General features: G+C 35.9%; 1 long non-coding RNA gene across 1 annotated transcript; it reads left to right on the top strand.

Annotated features, from left to right (window-relative positions):
- Nucleotides 1-205: 205 nt before the first annotated feature.
- Nucleotides 206-12,345, top strand: LOC114078658. Its single transcript, XR_003580352.1, has 2 exons — nt 206-351; nt 11,908-12,345. It is a non-coding gene; the product is annotated as an uncharacterized LOC114078658 (long non-coding RNA).
- Nucleotides 12,346-18,468: the final 6,123 nt, after the last annotated feature.

Raw genomic sequence — 18,468 nt, 5'->3', positions numbered from 1 at the left:
CCAACCCATGGACAACCAGCATGCCACATGGATCCATCCACATACCATGTCAGTGGGGTCGTAGGTGGTCACCTAAACTGCATTTTGGCAGTTTACTCTAGGGGTGTTTTAGAGCTATCCATTTTAAGTGAATATTAGGTGACATAGTTTTGTATTAATTTAGACTAACTATATATGGTTTTAATACCCCCAAATCAAGGCATCTTCTTCATAATTTCAAATTCCCAAAATCAAAACCAATTTTCCCCCAAACTCTCTCTCTAAAACTTCAAGAAACAACAAGAAGAATGTGAAAGATAGGGTTGAACGAGCAAGCTTCTCTACTCAAATTTGTTGGATTTCATCTCCAAGGTATGATATATCTTCACCATGGAGCCCCTTCAACCCCCTCCCCCTTTCATAGCTAGAAATCCAAAAAGTTAGGGCAATATCAGGGATTCCTTTCAAATTCGTTATAATGATTGATTTATGTTTTATTATGGATAAATTGGTGATTTTATGTTGAATCCCCCAAGAATCCATGAATTCCCCTATTTTCCCAATTTGAAATTTAAAATGTGGGTATTGATTGATGCAAGTAGAATATGATATAATTATGCATGTAGTAATTGAAATTCTTGAATTATATTATCATCCATCTCTAATGTGTTGATGGATTGTGATCTATGGTCCTTGAAGGGAAAAGTATGAGAACTATGTATGATTATGAGATTTATGTAAATTTTTTACGAACACTTTGAGAGGTGAATATGATTATGGTCTAGTTGTTGTGTTGCTGGATGATTATCTTCATGTACACAATATGAAGGGAAATGTGTCCTCACAATATGATGATTCTATGGTTGAAAAATTATTCTCACCTATTAAATCTATGAGCTATAGTATGAAATATGTTGGACTAAGTGTCAAGACATTCTTCCATGTATATGCACTTAAGTCAATACTTAATATGTTCTCTACGGGAATTAATACTTAGCATCGAGTGAATATAAATACGAGATGAAAACTTGTACGATAGTGGAGTTCGGCTTTCCAATGGAATCTTTTACATTAGTTGAGTCGACCTTTCAAAATGGGTTCCTTCTACCATAGTTGAGTGATTAACGTCTCAAGGATACTTCTTCTAACTGAAAGTGTCAACGATCGCTATTCAGTATAATAACCCAACTAAATGAGTTTGGGTCAAATCCCATAGGGAGTGGTACGTATTTAAGATCAAATAGCCAAGTACGAACATGTTCAAGTCGATCATAGGAATAAATATTAACGAATAAAAACTTAATTCAAGTTAAAAGGTGTGTGACACAAGTATCAAATAGGAAGGTTGTTGATTTTAATTTAGCAACTACAACAACAAATAATACAAATGAGCAAGAAATGAGACGGGCTCTTGAGATGTGATTGGATTATAGGCTAATATAGACAAATGGGTAATGACAACTGATAATCAGTGACTAAGCTAGAATTCAGTGAGGATAAACTTTCTCCCGAACTATTTACCCCGAATCAAGTTGGTTTCTCTCGAACACTAACAAGCATCAATTAAGAACAACCTACACTTTGGCCCATTCACTCTCTCGAACTGAATGTGTGGAAAAGGATTTAGGATTCACTCTCTCGAGCTGAACCCATGACAACCCATACCCACAGACCATCAAATCAATCATCTTGGTTTTAAATCTCCTCTATCGATCAAGCTAAAAACAAGAAGGTTGAATTGATTTGCAACTACAACCCTTTAAATTAAACTAATATTACTTATTGAAATCACTTTAAACGACATTTAAAATATCAATTATCAATACCCAGTAGCTAAATTAACCCATAATCAGATAATCACACCCCAAAAATTGGGATTTTAGCTAGACATTATAAAAATATAAAAATCATTACGAAATTGTGTTTCCGTCAACTATGTACAAGTAGTTTCATCTTTACAAAGGTCCAAATTTAAGAATATTCAATACCCACTTTCAATTTCTCAAAAATGGAAAGTTTCAAATCTTCAAAGCTATGAAAAAATAAGTCTCAGTACTCAGAGTTCTAGCTTGAAAACTGATTATAATAATTCTTCAATTCTAAAAACTCTATTAAACTAAGAATTTAAAAATGTATTTATAGTTGAAAACAATTGTGCCACGAATGACCACTCGACGCAACAAGAAGGATCGTCGATCCACTTGGCGATACGCCCTTTTGTCAAGTCCATCGCCTCTTTTCTTAGGACTTCAACATCTTCAGGTTCTGTAACTTTGGGCAATCTAGTTCTGTATCTCAAAACCGTTCAGCACCTAGCCGACTGCTCTTTGCTATGCAAACTTAATTTTCTCCTTCATGCCTTGGCATATTGGAACTTTAGGTGAGATCATGGTCATTCGGAGCCTTGCAGAATCGGTTAGGCGATCATCGGGCCTTGTTTTCTTCATTCTTTCAACTACCTTGTTCTTTTTTTTATCTCTAGAGTCCATGCTTTAATCCACAATCCAAATACATGAAAAATCAAGGATTTACATCAGTTATTAGCACAAAATATGCATTTGAGGACACTAAATCTATTAAAATAAACCTCTATATGAGTCCAAATTGTGGACTCATCAACTCCCCAACTTAAACTTTTGCTTTTCCTCAAGTAAACTCAAGTTCAGCCGCTCAAAAAGAATGCTTTAAATAGTGTTACACAAGACTCAATCATTAATGCACACAATAAGACTCAATTTACTCATGCAAGGATCAATTGTGCACTTAAATATTGAAGTTGTGACTCACCATTACCAAAGAATATCAAGCTCACAATACTTGTTTCAAATGCAAGTTCAAGTTCAATAAAGGTGTTCAAATTCCCTCACACAAAGAATGATTCCATATCCACACTCAATGGTTCATCAATTCAAAGCTCCGGAGCACTCACACTCACAAAGATGAATACAATTCATGATTTCACATATAGGTTTGCCCTTATTTTCCAACCAAAAATTGTTTCAGCTCACTCAAGATCAATAAGATCTTTTTCAAGGTTTGTAACGAGGCACTCATGAATTGTGGTGTGAACAACACTTTTGTTCCGTATCTTCATCATTCTTATTTAGCTCATAGGTCACCCCATTATTCACTTTCCATGAAATGTCGGACACCCCATTTTCTTTGCACTTTCACAATCTTTATTTCAAACTTTTTTTCATCTTTTTTATTCTTTTCTTCTTTTTCATATGGAGGGGTTCCAATTTTCTCAAAACTATGGGTAAAAGGGGACTTATTTGTGTTTCTTGATTTACCTTCTCTTCACCACACCCCCAACTTAGGATTTTCGGCATAAGTTGTATATTCAAATAAACCACAATTGATGAAGATTACTGATAATTGATAAAGAAAGGTGACAATTTGCATCAAGTTTCTTCAAAGAAAAGGTCAAGGCTCAAAGGGTGTTCAGCCATGGATCACACACTCACAAGGTTGGTTGGCCACAAAAGAGGTGTAATGTCAAGGTTTTTAACACTCTCAAAGTTGTCTTAGATCATATTATGAGATTTCATCACTTAGTCAACCGGACCAACGGGGAAAATTTTAGGTGTCATCATACATAGTTCACGACAAGCTCATCACACTAGGCCTTGACACTAATGACAATCGAGACTCCACACTTCTGCTAGCCTGAAATGTTTATCACAAGAGACTCAATTTGATAATTGGCTAGTCACAACGAGATGCAAAAAGTTTACATATTGTCTATGCAACTTCATTTGGCCTCGTTGTAGTTGCACATTCATTTTTATTTAATTATGAGCATTGTTCAAGTCATCGGTATTGATCAAGACCGATACTTGAATTTGCAAAAGAACAACCACATTCAAATATAATCAAGAGGTGACAAAATTTTTCAAAAGGGTCAAAATCATTTCATTATTAAAAATCAGGAGCCACTAGCTCAAAAGGTGGCCTCACCCCACCACAATAAAAGCCATTTGTCCTCAAATACAAACAAAATAATAGCCACAAGTCAAGAAAAAAAGGTAGAGAGGGAAGTAAAGGAAAATAAGATCTAAACAGTCATTGCATCTGTCTGGGCATCAATGCCCGATGCATCACTCTGAACTTGTGCATTAATGCCCGAAGGCATTATTGAGTTATGAAGGGTGATTGGCACATCATGTGAAAGTTTATAATTTGCAAATCATATGGTTGATAAATCATATAACAACAACTTATATTAAAATCAATGTCATTATATCAAAACTAATATAATGAAAAACATTGAAACTGTAGAGATAATAAATCTCCTCATAAACAAAAGTCTCAAAACGAATACATTGTGGATTTTATAGTTATGTTCTGTTAGAAGAAATAAGCCGATATTTATAGAGTACTCAAACCTTTTCTTACTAGAAAGGATTAGCTACTTCAAAGTTTTTTTTCCTATTCCAAAACCTTTTTTCCTAAAAGGAAAGAATAAACCAAATATGAACAGAATTATATTTTCCTTTGAAGAAAAAGTAAAAGCAATTATGGTAATGCTTTAATTTTCCTTCAAGGTAAAAATAAAACTTAAATATGGTAAGAAAATCAGGGCAAAACCCTAACAATCTCCCCTTTTGGTTGAATTTTCTTGACAAACTTGATATGTCTTCTGCACACAATCTTCATGTATCATTGCTGCTTACTATGATATAAAAATTGATATGGGTTAAAAATTGGAGCCCTGTTAACAGTTATGATCATGGTTGAAAGTGAAGCTCATGCTTTAACAGTAATATGCATGAGTTGAAAGTGGAGCTCATGCGTTAAAAATAAGATGCATGAGTTGAAAATGGCGTTGATGCATGAGTTAAAAGTGGATAACATACGTTAAAAGTAAGATGCATGAGTTAAAAGTGGAGCTCATGCAGTAATAGTAAGATGCATGACTTAACAGTGGAGTTCATGCATTAATAGTAAGATGCATTAGTTAAAAGTGGAGCTCGAGCATTAAAAGATTGTTGGGGTTGACAATTGTTTTTAATGATAGAGCAGCAGGATGGTTGGAAATACATTTGTAAAATTTCTCCACATGTAGTAACACAAAAAACTTCACTATCATCACATGGTTGCAAATTGATTTGAAACCATCTTGAGCCTTTATTCAACCTCGATGAACATGGGTCATTGAACCATTACCTCTAATACCACTTGTTGGGTTCTATTGTGTTATTCTAAGAGAATAGGGATCTTCAATTTATCGATCTCCAAACTTTTCCTCTAAGGAAATAATAAATCAAATATGGAAGAAAATTATTATTTTCCTTTCAGAAAAAATAAGAGCAATTATGGTAATGCTTTAATTTTCCTTCAAGATAAAAATACAACTCAAATATGATTATAAAAATCAGGGCTAAACCCTAACAGTCACCTCTGAAGGAATAGCAGTTTCACTACACCCAAAGTTGTATCTGCTAAAGAGGTTTGCACAGCTACGTCGATCATGGCCTCCTCAATCTCTGCAAGGCCCTCACATGAAATCTCCTCAACAACCCCAAGCATCTCCTCGTTCGTCTCTGCCTTCGAACTGTCTCCTTAACTCTAACCTCATCTCCGGTAGTAACCGGAGAAATCTTTGGCACATATGGATTCTCTACCATCCCAAAAATCATGGACATGTCGGTGGACTTTAGCTGATCCACATCACACCTCAATGCAGCAACAGCGGACCTTATATCCATCACCTCCTTGGTGGCCCTTTGGTCACGCTCACACACTGTTATTCTAGCCGCAAATGCATCAAGGGTAGTACTTAATGATGTCACAACATCATCCAAGGCTATTTGAATCATGACCAGAATGGATGTTTCAAGTCTGACAACCCCATGATCACAAGACTAGGCTACCTACCTCATCCCGAGTAATGCATCCTGAGTGAGTGGGGTTTGGGAAACAACAACAGCAGCTTTGGGAGGAAATGTAGCAATAGAGGAACTAGGGGTGTCAGAAGGGACAACACTAGAAATACCTGAAGGCCCAGGGGACGGAGTAGGCAAAATTGCTTCTGCCGGTAATGTGTCCATGTGTCACACCTAGGAACAGTCCACCGGGGCTGCCTTTTTTTTCTCTGCCTAAATATTGCACCTCAATCCTCTGAATACCAATAGAGGATGTGGGAATAATTTATTAGGTTGTGGATCCTGATTAATATTTGATGTACTGTCTTATATTAATGTTCATATACTGCAATATGTATTCTCCATTTATTCTCTGTAACCTCAAATACTCTGAATTATTAATATATATACCCACCGCCGTGGAAGTTTACTCACGGGGTGTTACCACAAAATACTGGTTTTTCTCTCTCTCTTTCTAGATCTCTCATCTTTTTCTCTTTAAAGTTCTTGTGTTCTTCATTCACCAAGTGTGTGTGTGGATTCGATCCTAACAACTGGTATCAGAGCTAAGGAGATTCAACACGATCATTGAAGATGGATAGTTCGAAGCTTGGAATTAAGAAGTTTGATGGATCCAATTTCAGTTTATGGAAGATGCAGATCGAAGACTATCTGTACCGGAAAGATCTTCACAAACCGTTGACCGGGGTGAACCGGAATCCATGACGGAGGAGAAGTGGAAAATCAAGGATCGCTAGGCTCTAGGGTTGATCCGGTTGACTTTGTCAAGAAATGTGGCGTTCAATATCGTGAAGGAGAATACTACGTCCGATCTGTTGAAGGCACTGTCAAACATGTATGAAAAACCATCGGTGATGAATAAGGTATATTTGATGCGTAGATTGTTCAATTTATAGATGTCTGAGAATGGATCTGTTTTTGATCATATAAATGAGTTCAATATGATTGTGAGTCAACTCAATTCTGTGGATATTAATTTCGAAGATGAAATTAAGGCGTTGATTTTGATTTCATCTCTGCCCGAGTCTTGGGATACTGTTGTTGCTGCGATTAGCAGTTCCTGTGGATCTGAGAAACTGAAGTTTGATGAAGTCTGTGATGTTGTCCTTAGCGAAAGTATTCGCAAATGAGAAGTGGGAGATTCATCGTGCAGTGCTCTCAGCGTTGACCGAAGGAGGAGAAGTAAGACAAAAGGCCAAAATCAACATGGTCGATCAAAATCAAAGAATCGAGGAAAATCTCCGAACAGATCAAACATGACTTGTTAAATCTGTGGAGAAAAAGGGCACTTTCGGACAAGCTGTACAAAGTCAAAGAAGAAACAGAATCAGAAATCTGGATATGACAATGATTCTATAAATTCAGCAGAGGACATTGGGGATGCTCTAATCCTTAGTGTGAACAGCCCGGTTGAATCATGGATTTTGGATTCTGGTGCATCTTTCCATTCGTCTCCAAGCAAGGAGTTGTTCCAAAATTTCAAATCTGGAAATTTTGGACAGGTGTATCTTGCTGACAATAAAGCCTTAGAGATTGAAGGAAAGGCGGATGTTTGCATAAAGACCACCTCGGGAAACCAGTGGACATTGGAGGATGTCAGATATATTCCAAGGCTCAAGAAAAATCTGATCTCTGTTGATCAGTTGGATAGCACGGGATATGCAGCAGAGTTTGGGAAAGGTTCGTGGAAGATTGTGAAAGGTGCTATGGTAGTAGCTCGTGGCACCAAATCTGGAACCTTGTACACCACTGCAGGGTGTATTAACATGGGCGTTGTTGCTGAAGGTGCTTCCAATTCATGTCTGTGGCGCAACAGACTTGGACACATGAGTGCTAAAGGAATGAAGATGTTGGTCGCAAAAGGAGCATTAGAGGGTCTGAAGTCTGTTGATATGGGTCTTTGCGAGAGCTGTGTTATGGGCAAACAGAAAAGAGTAAGCTTCACAAAGACTCCTAGAGAGCCAAAGAAAGTGCGGTTGGAAATGGTCCATACAGATGTTTGGGGACCATCTCCAGTATCATCACTTGGAGGATCCAGATTCTTTGTTATCTTAATTGATGATTCCAGCAGGAAGGTATGCGTTTACTTCTTGAAGCATAAGTCAGATGTGTTTGCAACTTTCAAGAAGTGGAAAGCTGAAGTTGAGAATCAGACCGGTTTGAAAGTCAAATGTCTAAGGTCTGATAATGGAGGAGAGTATGACAAATCAGAGTTCAAGGCATTCTATGCAGCTAAGGGAATCAGATTGATGAGAACATTTCCTGGTACGGCAAGGCAAAATGGAATTGCTGAGAGGATGAACAGAACATTGAATGAGCGTGCAAGGAGTATGAGGATACACGGTGGGCTGCCCAAAACATTTTGGGTGGATGCTGTGAGCACAGATGCATACTTGATAAACAGGGGACCATCAGTTCCTTTAGGGTTCAAGATTCCAGAGGAGGTGTGGACAGGAAAAGAACTCAAGTACTCACAATTGAGGACTTTTAGTTGCACTGCTTATGTTCATGTTGATCCAGAAAAGAGAGACAAGCTTGATGCCAAGGCTGTGAAGTGTTACTTCATAGGCTATGGTTCTAATTTGTTTGGTTACAGGTTTTGGGATAAAAAGAACAGAAAGATCCTGAGACATTGTGACGTGACATTTGATGAGTCTGTCCTGTACAAGGACAGAGAGCAGAAGGTTCTAGATATTACAAAGCAAGTGGGAGTTGAGGTTGAGTTGGAGATGAGTAACTCCAGAGATGTCGAAGCAGATACTCAACCAACTCCTACTGAAGAATCTGAAGTGGAGCAAGTTACACCTGAGCAGGTGTAATGATCATCCAGAACCATCAGGGCACCGGATAGGTATTCACCTTCATTACACTATCTATTGCTGACTGATGAGGGGGAACCAGAGTCTTTTGATGAGGCCCTACAGGTGGAGGATTAGATCAAGTGGGAGCAAGCCACGGATGATGAGATGAGGTCACTTGAGAAGAACGACACATGGGTGTTGACTGAGTTACCTGTAGGGAAGAGAGTTTTGCTAACAAGTGGGTGTTCAGAACAACACTGAACCAGATGGCAAAATAAGGTTCAAGGCTCGTTTAGTGGTTAAAGGATATTCACAAAGGAAAGGTATTGATTATGCTGAAATATTTTCTCCTGTTGTGAAGTTAACCTATATTCGAATTCTGTTGAGTATTATTGCATCAGAGAATTTGTATGTAGAGCAAATGGATGTAAAATCAGCATTTTTACATGGAGATCTAGACAAAGAGATCTATATGCAGCAACCGGAAGGATTTGTGGTTCCGGGCAAGGAACACATGGTGTGCAAGCTCACCAGGAGCTTGTATGGACTAAAGAAAGCACCAAGGCAGTGGTACAAGAAGTTTGACTCCTTCATGACCAAGAGTGGATTCTGCAAAGTGAAAAGGATTCGTGTTGTTACTTCAAGAAATACACTGATTCATATGTCTTTCTACTCTCTGGATGATATGTTGATTGCAGGATCTAGTATGAGGGAGATTAATAATCTGAAGACAAAGTTGTCTGCATCGTTTGAGATGAAAGATTTGGGTCCAGCGAAGCAGATTTTGGGGATGAGGATTTCTCGGGATATATCTGCTGGCACTTTAAATCTATCTCAGGAGTTGTACATTGAGAAGGTGTTGAGCAGATACAGAAGTGAGTTGGATGTCCAGGCTTTAGAAGTTTGTTTCTCTTTCATCTACTAAATTTGAGTATGTGGCAATAGCTGAAGCTGTGAAAGAGATGATATGGCTGGAACATTATCTGGAGGAATTGGGCAAGAAGCAAAGCGAGATGATTCTTTAATCAGATAGCCAGAGTTCCATACAGTTGGTGAAAAATCCAGTCTATCATTCGAAGACAAAGCACATCAAAAGGCGGTACCATTTCACTCGCAGGGCAATGGAGGATGGTGATATGTGCTTGGAGAAGATAGAGGGTGCAAAGAACCCGGCAGACATGATGACGAAATGTGTTGATGTTGGGAAACTGGGGTTATGCAAAACCTCGGTTGGTCTTCTGTAGTTGTTGCTACGGATGTTGCGGTGCGGTAAAGATGTTGATGATGAAGAGATATTTTTTAGATGTATTTTTGGATGACTGAATCAGTCTCCAAGTGGGAGAATTGTTAGGTTGTGGAGCCTGATTAATATTTGATGTACTGTCATATTAATGTTCACGCGGTTCAACCTTCGCGGTGAGGTTGCCAGGGGGTTATGTTCACGCGGTTTATTCTCCATTTATTCTCTGTAACCTAAAATACTCTGAATTATTAATATATATACCCACGCCGTGGAAGTTTACTCACGGGGTGTTACCACGAAATACTTGTTTCTCTCTCTAGATCTCTCATCTCTTTCTCTTGAAAGTTCTTGTGTTCTTCATTCATCAAGTGTGTGTGTGTGGATTCGATCCTAACATAATTTCCACATCCTTCTCCGCATCTCTAGGAACCCGAGCCCACATACACATTCGGTGATCAACATAAATTATAAATATGTACTCCCTCTGTCGTAATTTATGTGTCATTTTTCGCTTTTCTAGAATGAAACAATTTAAGTTTGACTGAAAATTTGCACATGAAATTTTTATTTTTTTAAAATAAAGTTTATATATTTGTTAACTACGTAAATAGTACTATAAGCCTCAATAATTGATAATTCAATATATTTAAAATATCTAAGAAAAAATTACGATTTGTTTAAATTCCGAAATCCAAAAAGTGTCGCATAAAATGAGACGAAAGGAGTATGAACTTATTTAGCAATTTTTATTTACAGTTTAACCCCTAAGATTGTAGTATAAATAGAAGGTCTCTCATTTATAAACCAACCAAGAACCAAGCAAGTGCGAATCATTCTCCAAAGCAATACAAAAGTTTCCTTATAAACTCTTCATTTTCAAGTTAATAGTTATGAAAAAGTGTTTTTCTAATTTGCCTTTTAACTTTTTTCAATGTAATCAAATAATCAATACTATTTATTTTAAAAATAATTAATTTCAAGGGAAAAATTTATCTTGAATTTTTAAATTGATAAATATTTGAAAACGAATATCATCATTTAGAGTACATGTCATGACAATAACATGAGTCTGATACATGGGGTATGTCTAGGGATGGCAATGGGGCGGTGTAGGGCGGGGGCAGTGCGTGTTGAGCTTAACCCGCAAAATTTTTAATCCACTCCGCATAGCAACACTTTTAATTTTCAACCCACCCAATATATGTGACATACAAGTCATCTGTTGGAAGAAATTAACAGATTATTATATTATGTTGTATTTATTAAATTTATTGCTATCTTTTTTTAATGATGCACAAATCAATTGTAATTTTTTTCTTATTTATAGATAAAATAAATTCCAAAAGAAAATCAAGTGAATCAACCTGGATAAATCAAGTAAAATAGCTAAAAAAGAAACAAATATCATTAGAAAAACTTGCTGAACAAGTAATTTCAAAAGCAGATAATGTATTGCATTATATAGATGTATAGAAATAGAATGAAAATATGAAAAGAAATACTGAAGAAAAATCAGTTAGAAATTCTAGAAAAACAGTAGAAGAAGACGAGAATAAAAATGACGAAAAATATAAAATGATGAAACAGAAAGTAGAATGACGGTGAAATTACAGTGTTATCAAAGGCGCGCTTTAAGTGTGCTTAAGCCCTGAAGCTGGGCTGAAAAAGTGTTGAGCGCTTCACCTCGCTTTATGTGCTCTTCTGTGCCATCATCAAGGTTCTAAGACAAACTTTTCCTTGTCAATGAACCTCTTATGAATAGTTGACTCTAAATAATTAAAATTTCACTTTATGATAAAAATAATTCAATTTCATTGGTCATATATTTATCATTCATGTTTATATTTATTAGTCTTAGACTAAAAATATGTATTTGTATTTTTTTTTTCACTTAGCGCCTTTTTTCATTAAAACTCACAATTTATTTGCGCTTAAAGCCTCCATGAACATTAGAGCTTTTTTGTACATTTGCATTTGATAACACTGGGTGAAAAAGAAAGTGAGAAAGGAGATGAAGATGATACTGAAAGTGGGAAAGATGCTGAAAAGGAAACTGCAAAAGATGATGAAGAGTTGATAATATTAAGGCATCGATAAGCAATTGTGAACGCAGATCAAAAGTATGACATGATGTTATCGAAATTTTTAGTATTGACAAGTTTCTGGTGAAGATGCCTATAGATAACCCTACAAATTTGACTGTTAAAATTGTTATAAAATCGGTATGGACACCAAATTTGATGATTTTCAAAAGACACTTAGGGTTGAAAATTGGAGGATTTCTTTAAGTCCAGTTGTTCTGGACACTTCGTTATCGGAGGATAACAATGTACAATTTCAAATAAATGTAATGTATGATCTTGTCATGAACTTGATCAACTATAAGGGTGATGATGTTTCGAAGGAACACGAAGATGGATGGAATTTGAATTAACTATTGTGGCACGTTGGTTTGTTTTGGCATAAAAGAATTTGTGACTGGACTGAGATGGCAATCTCCTTCTAAACCTCTTTCTGAATTTACACCCTTAAAAATGTTAAGATAAAACAAGACATCTTAATCGGCAAATGTAGAAAAGAAAGACAAATCGCCAACCACCAAAACCGAAGAAAAATAAATAATGATAATGAGTTGTTGGACTCAGTTATAAAGCCAAGGATTTAATAAAAAATCTCAAGATTAAAAAGGTTTTGAAGAAGCACAAAAAATGATTGTGCTAATTTTGGTTTTTGCATGCCATTTTATGGGCTAACGACATCAACAATGTCATGGATCTTGAATTATTTGTGTTTGCTCAATATCTGAATGCATTCAACAATTACCTATGGGATTATGATAGTTATTTCTTTACTATCAAATATTTGTTGACAAAGTTATCATCTAATACAAATAATTTATATGGTGTTTCTTGGAGTTTCATGATAAACTTCACATCTAATTTTAGTGTTTTATGCATTTATGTTATTGAATAATTGTTCTAAAAATTACAATAAATTATTCAATAACATAAATAAATGAAACACTAAAATTAGATGTGAAGTTTATCATGAAACTCCAAGAAACACCATATAAATTATTTGTATTAGATGATAACTTTGTCAACAAATATTTGATAGTAAAGAAATAACTATCATAATCCCATAGGTAATTGTTGAATGCATTCAAATCCTGAAAAAAAAAATTACAATTGATTTGTGCATCTTTAAAATAATATAGCAATAAGTTTAATAAATATAACATTATACAATAATTAACAGAATAATTAACAATCTACTTATTTATTTCTTCCATTATATGATGTGTTTATTGCAATAGATAGTCCATCTGTTGCAATAGATGGGTTATATGTTTCAACCGACAAGTCACATGTGGAAGAAATAAGAAAGTCTTGCTACTGATTTAAAACAAAATATGTCATCAATTGAAAATAACATAACATTAAAACAAATTTGTTTCACAACACTAATGTTTTTACTAATACTGTCAACCAGACCAACAAAATCTAACACTCACATATTTAAGTTATGAGTAGTTTTCGAAAATAAAAGGTCGATTTTTTTCAGTTTTTGTTCTATTAAAATAAGAAAACTTAAACAATTTCGACTTAAAAGTAAAGAATCTCTGAAATCTGAATACATATCAATCCTTGACTTAAAACTATAATTTACACATCGAATCGTCTTCACAAGAAAGTGTCGATTGAAGGACTAATCGGAGAAGGCTCAGCAATACAAAATGTCTCCTACCGAATATGTATATCATGTTGTTCCTCCTCTATCAACTCATTCTACATTTGTAGAAAAAACATTTAGTACACATTCTCTTTCTTCATTTATAAAATTTTCCAATTGTTGTGTTTTGAACTTCTTCTATGGATTTTTCTAATCTGGTACTTTCTTCTTCTTCTCTTTGTCTTTGTGTACTAATTATCCTTCTATACTTTTTAAGTAGGAGTAGTAGCAATTATTGTTCATTTTTTTCTTGCAGTCATTTTATCTAACAGTACAACAGACAATAATAAAATTATTAACTAAACCATAAAATTAAAAAAAAGAGAAGAAAAGAAGTCATTGACATAATCTATAGAATAATATAAAAAGACCAAAAAAAAATAGGAGATAGGGATATGATAAGAAGTTATACAACAAGAAATTAGTGGACAAATGGATTACTTAGTTATAAAATAATCATGGATACACATTCTAGATGGAAAAATAAATTCATTACCCTTAGATGATTTTGAATGTTAGTTCCAAACCTACAAAAAGAAATAGGGTAAACAGTTGCAGATGTAGCAATTAGTTAAACAAATAATGAAGAAAAAATAGTTAGAAGTTCTAGAAAAACTGTAGAGAAGGAAGATGAAAATAAAAATGAAGAAAAAAAAGATTAATGATGAAGTTAGAGATGATGAAGGTGTGAAAGATGATATTGAAAGTGGGAAAGATGTTGAACATGAAACTGAAAAAATGATGATGAGAAAATAATTGATAACATTGAGGTATTGATAAGATATTGTGAATGCAAATAAAAAGCCTGTCATGTTGTCAAAACTTTTAGTAGTGACAAGTTTCAGGTGAAGATGCCTATAGATAATCCTACAAATTTGACTGGTAATTTTGTTGTAAAATCAATCATGGACAACAAATTTAATGATTTTTGAAAGACATTTAGGGATGAAAATTCAAAAATTCTTTAAATTCACTTGTTTTGGACACTTTGTTGTCGGAGGATAACAATGTACACTTTCAAATGACCATGATGTATGATCTTCTCAAGCGTAAAATTAAGTATAAGGGTGGTGATGCTTTGAAGGATGAGAACAACAAGACGGCATAGATTTGGTTAAACTATTGTGATATGTCGGTTTGTTTAGGCATGAAACAATTTCCTATAGTAACTTCACCGAGATGTCATCCTTTTTCTAAACCTCTTTCCAAAGTTACACCCTTAAAAAAGTCCAGATAAAAAAAGACATCTAAAATAGTAAAGGCCGAAAAGAAAGGCAAATTGCCAACCACCAAAGGCAAAGAAAATGAAAATGATATTGACCATTGTTGGGCCCAGTTATAAATCCAAAGATTTGTTAACGACTCTCAAGTTTAAAAAGGTTTTGAAGAAGCAGAAAAAGCGATTGTGCTTAGTTTAGTTTTTGCACGTCATTTTATGGGCTAACGACATCAACAAAGTCATGATTCTTAAATTTTTTGTGTTTGCTCAGTATTTGAATGCATTCAACAATTACCCATGAAATTATGATAGTTATTTCTTGGCTGTCAAATATTTGTTGACAAAGTTATCATCAAAAACGAAAAATCTATGTCTTTTCTTGGGCTTTCATGGTATACTTCACCTCTAATTTTAGTGTTTAATTATTTATTTTATTGAATAATTGTTCTAAAAATTGGAATAAATTATTCAATAACATAAATAAATGAAACACTAAAATTAGATGTGAAGTTTATCATGAAAGCCCAAGAAATAACTACCATAACCCCATGGGTAATTGTTGAATGCATTTAAATCCTGAGCAAACACAAATTGATGATAATTTTGTCAACAAACATTTGATAGTCAGGAAATAACTATCATAACCCCATGGGTAATTGTTGAATGCATTTAAATCCTGAGCAAACACAAACAATTCAAGATCTATGACGTTGTTAATGCATTTAGCCCATAAAATGACATGCACAAATCAAACTAAGTACAATCGTTTTTTGTGCCTCTTCAAAATATTTTTGTTTTAGAAATCTGCTAATAAATTATTCACTTTATAACTAGGTCAGGATCGACTCAAGCATATTAGAGGCCTAAAGCAAAAATTAAATGGGGCCTTGAACTTGAATCGTCAATAATTTTATATAATTGATTTCTTCTAGTTTTCAATTGATAATATAATCATTCTTATTTTAAATTGTTTTTAATGAGATATAGTACCTCAAATATGTCAAATTTCTTTTATAATTCCTTCATTTTTTTACTTTTTCTATAAATAGCATTCAATACTTGTTAAAAAAATAATAACTCATAATCTATTATTATCAAAAATAGGGCCCCTAAAATTTGGGGGTCTAAGACACATATCTTTTTTTTAACACTGTCGAGTCAACCAGAACTAGGTCCAACAATGACCAACAACTCGCTTGCATTATTTATTTTTTCTTGTCTTTGTTTATTTAGGTGATTGTCTTGGTTGACATTTTTTTTCTTTTAAGTCTTTGACTGATTTAGATGACTGGTTTTCTCTTAGCTTTTTTAAGTGTGTAACTATATATAGACGCTATGGCAAACCCTATTCTGTAATTCTGTTCTTGCCTCTCCATAATAAAACTGCTCCCCCTCTTCCCGTGGACGTAGCCAATTTATTGGTGAACCACGTAAATCTGTTGTCTTTATTTTTCGTGTTTATATTTTCTCGTATTATCTCGAATTCCGCATAACAAATTGGTATCAGAGCCTCTCGGTTAATCGGTGTTTTTTGGAGAATTCGAGATGTCTGCTTTGAACGTGAAAATCGACAAATTCACAGGGAGGAACAGTTTCAGTTTATGGCAGATCAAGATGCGGGCTTTGTTGAAACAGCAAGGCTTCTGGGCGCCGTTGTCGAAAGACAAGAACGCCGTCGTTACTCCTGAAATGGCGATTCTGGAGGAAAAGGCGCACTCGACGATCATGTTGTGTCTCGCGGATGACGTCATCACTGAGGTCTCGGATGAAGAGACTGCTGCTGGTCTGTGGTTGAAGCTGGAGAGTTTGTACATGACAAAATCTCTAACCAACAAGCTGCTTCTGAAACAACGTCTATTCGGTTTACGAATGGCTGAAGGTACACAACTCAGGGAACATTTAGAGCAATTGAATACTTTGTTATTAGAATTGCGTAATATCGATGTGAAGATCGAGGATGAAGATGCTGCCCTGATTCTGTTAGTATCTCTCCCAATGTCGTTTGAGAATTTTGTTCAATCGTTCATTGTTGGGAAAGATACTGTGTCGCTGGAAGAAGTCAGATCGGCCCTTCATAGCAGGGAATTACGGCATAAGGCTAACGGCACAAGTACGGACATACAGCCTTCCGGTCTGTTCACCAGTAGCGGAAAGGGAAGGAAAAACGGCGGAAAGAAAAATAAGCCGATGTCGAAGGGTGCAAAGCCAGATGATGTTTGTAATTACTGCAAGGAGAAGGGACATTGGAAATTTGATTGTCCGAAGAAGAAGAAGCAATCGGAAAAACAATCAGTTTCTGCTGCTGTTGCTGAAGAAGACACCAATTCTGAAGAAGACATTGCCCTAGTTGCGGATGAGCACACTCATCATTCAGATGTGTGGGTTCTCGATTCTGGGGCATCCTATCACATCTGTCCTAGGAGAGAGTGGTTCACGACTTATGAGCAGATAGACGGAGGCAGCATCTCGATGGCCAACAGTTCTGTCTGCAAGGTGGTTGGGACAGGCTCGATCAAGATAAGGACACATGACGGTAGCTTCTGCACATTGAACGAGGTCAGGCACGTTCCATTGATGACGAAAAATCTGATATCTCTCAGTTCTTTGGACAGCAAGGGATTCAGCTGGTCGGGAAAAGATGGAGTCTTGCGGGTCTGGAAGGGTTCAAATCTGATTCTGAAAGGTGTCATGCGTGGTACTTTGTATTTTCTACAAGGTTCCACGGTTACAGGTTCAGCCCATGTTGCATCGTCAGAAGTTCACCAGGAGGATATGACTAAGTTATGGCACATGAGACTTGGTCATATGGGTGAAAGAGGGATGCAAATTCTGTCAAAGGAGGATCTTCTTGCTGGTCATAAGGTTAAAAGCCTAGAGTTTTGTGAACATTGTGTCTTTGGAAAACTACATCGCAACAAGTTTCCAAAAGCCATTCACAGAACAAAAGGCACTCTTGATTATATCCATTCTGATTGCTGGGGTCCATGCCGTGTTGAGTCTTTGGGAGGCTGCAGATTTTTTGTGTCCATGATTGATGACTACTCAAGGATGACTTGGGTGTACATGATGAAGCATAAAAGTGAAGCTTTCCAGAAGTTCAAGGAGTGGAAAATTTTGATGGAAAATCAAACAGGGAAGAAGATCAAGAGGTTGCGAACTGATAATGGGCTGGAATTCTGCTGGTCTGAATTTGATCAATTCTGTAAGGATGAAGGGATTGCTCGACATCGTACAGTCAGAAATACACCACAGCAGAACGGTGTAGCTGAGCGGATGAATCAAACACTTCTGGAGAGAGCAAGGTGCATGCTCTCTAATGCTGGGCTAGATAGAAGATTCTGGGCAGAAGCGGTTAGTACAGCTTGCTACTTGATTAACCGCGGACCACATACAGGCATACAGTGCAAAACACCTATGGAGATGTGGTCAGGAAAAGTTGCTGATTATTCAAATCTGAAAGCTTTTGGTTGTACGGCTTACTATCACGTCAGTGAAGGTAAGTTAGAACCAAGAGCTAAAAAGGGAGTATTTGTGGGCTACGGAGATGGAGTGAAAGGTTTCAGAATCTGGTCTCCAGCAGAAAAGAGGGTTATTATGAGCAGGAAC

Source organism: Solanum pennellii, chromosome 9 (assembly GCF_001406875.1).
Source record: "Solanum pennellii chromosome 9, SPENNV200".
Lineage (NCBI taxonomy): Eukaryota > Viridiplantae > Streptophyta > Magnoliopsida > Solanales > Solanaceae > Solanum > Solanum pennellii.
The sequence above is the reverse complement of the archived record's forward strand: the minus strand, read 5'-3'. Positions and strand labels throughout refer to the sequence as shown.